The sequence below is a fragment of the Phalaenopsis equestris genome, unplaced genomic scaffold (genome assembly GCF_001263595.1).
Source record: "Phalaenopsis equestris unplaced genomic scaffold, ASM126359v1 Scaffold235151, whole genome shotgun sequence".
NCBI classification, from domain to species: domain Eukaryota; kingdom Viridiplantae; phylum Streptophyta; class Magnoliopsida; order Asparagales; family Orchidaceae; genus Phalaenopsis; species Phalaenopsis equestris.
Window position 1 is genome coordinate 397,637 of NW_018253037.1, and position 1,702 is coordinate 399,338.

At 44.8% G+C, this 1,702-nt stretch overlaps 1 protein-coding gene across 1 annotated transcript in view; it reads right to left on the reverse strand.

Annotated features, from left to right (window-relative positions):
- LOC110039089 overlaps positions 1 to 1,702 on the reverse strand; it is a 21,949-nt gene that overhangs the window by 1,435 nt on the left and 18,812 nt on the right. The gene's annotated exons all lie outside the window — the stretch shown is intronic.

The window sequence follows — 1,702 nt, forward strand, 5'->3', positions numbered from 1 at the left end:
CGCGTCCCGACCGCCACAATTCGCATCGCTTGCACTGTTATTTGTCGAGGACTCAAATAACCTTTTGAGACGATCGATCGCGGGTCGAAATTATGTGAAATTTGAATTTCGACGCGTTTTTGACCCGATTGTCGACGACGTCGTCCGAGCGACCCCGGATGGCAAAACGAACTGCCCCAGCGCGTCCAGAACGTCAATTTTGCCTAGGGAGGACACCCATTTTGTTACGTCGCCGCGCGAATAAATCGGATATAATTTAATGTATATATATATATATATATATTTTTATATTAAAACTATTTTTACACCTTTCCTCTTTAGCCCTAACTCCCCATTCTCCGCGTCCGAGCTCTGCCTCCCTTCCTTCTCCCGTTCGCGTTCGCGTGCCTAGCCCTTTCCCTTTCTCGTTCTCGAGCCGAGCGAGCTCTTACTCCTCCACGCGAGAGAAAGTTAACCTCGTCCGTCCTTGCCTGACATGCTACTGCTCGCGGCCCTCCTTCCCCACGCCGTGCCGTGGTTTTTCCTTTTCTTGGTAGCTTGACTCTGGGAAGCTTGTTCCCTGGTACACTTGAACGGCAATATCTTCTCTTCTTCTCGATGATTCTCTCGCTGCCATTAGTCTCGCCGCTTGGTCCGAGAAACTTTGGTGGCTTCGCCTTCTGTGAGCAGGGTGCGGGTCCTTTTCTTCTTTGGCCTGATTCGAGTGTTGTGGACTGTTGGGGGTGGTCTTCTTTCTCTTCTCTCTATTCTCTGCCTATATACACAGTTCCTTTTGAAATTTTTGAGGTTGTTGGAAAAATTTTCAGAGAGGAGAGTAGAAATTTTGGTTGTGAGGAGTTTGGGAAGAGAATTTCGGTGAGAGCGTTTCTTTGAGGCGAACTCTTGTGTTGCAGGGCTTTACTTTGGCATTCTTGAGGTATCATTCTTCCCCCCTCTTCTTCGGTGCTCTGTTTCTTTTCGGTTTTCCTCTCTACCGAGTCTTTGAACTTGGCTCTGTTGGAGAATACAGCATGCTAGCTCATTTTATTTGGATATATTTTCTTGAGATATTCACTTCAAGTGCATTTGGAAATGAAAATGTGAGCATGTGTTAAAACTAGACTTCGTTACTTGCTTAAACTAGGGAGACTATGGCATCCTTACGATTATTGTGGCATGTTTATGTTGGAAACATTTAGGGAGTTAAGGCATGACTTTGAAATGATTTTTGCTCCTCTTTCATGCATGTTGGGGTTTCGGCTTTAGCATCTTATTACTGGTTCTTGCTTAAGATAAATACTTGGGAGTGCATTTTACTGTTTTATGCATGTTTGGGGGCTCGGTTTTGGTTTCCTGTGGCTTTCCCTGGCTTGAATATATGCTATGAGAAAACTTATTTAATTTGAAAAGTGTTACAACTTGTTCTGAAGGCTGGGTTTAGCTCCTTGTGAAGTGCCTCCTCTGTTCATATATTTGTTGAATAATTTCATGCTTAGAATGTTTAGACATGCAGGTTGTTCCTCGGGCTTAAAATGGCTAGATCTTTAATGTGGAATGGCTCGGTTTTAGCCCCTGTTGGGCTCGATTTTGTTTGTTTTTTTGGCTTGATTGGAGTCACGGTTTTGGGCATTGAATGGCTGGGTTTTGAGCTCAGTTTGGCTCTAGTTGGGGGCTGGCTTTGGCTCTGTCTCTGGTTGCTGGCTCTGGTTTTGGTTTTGTTTCT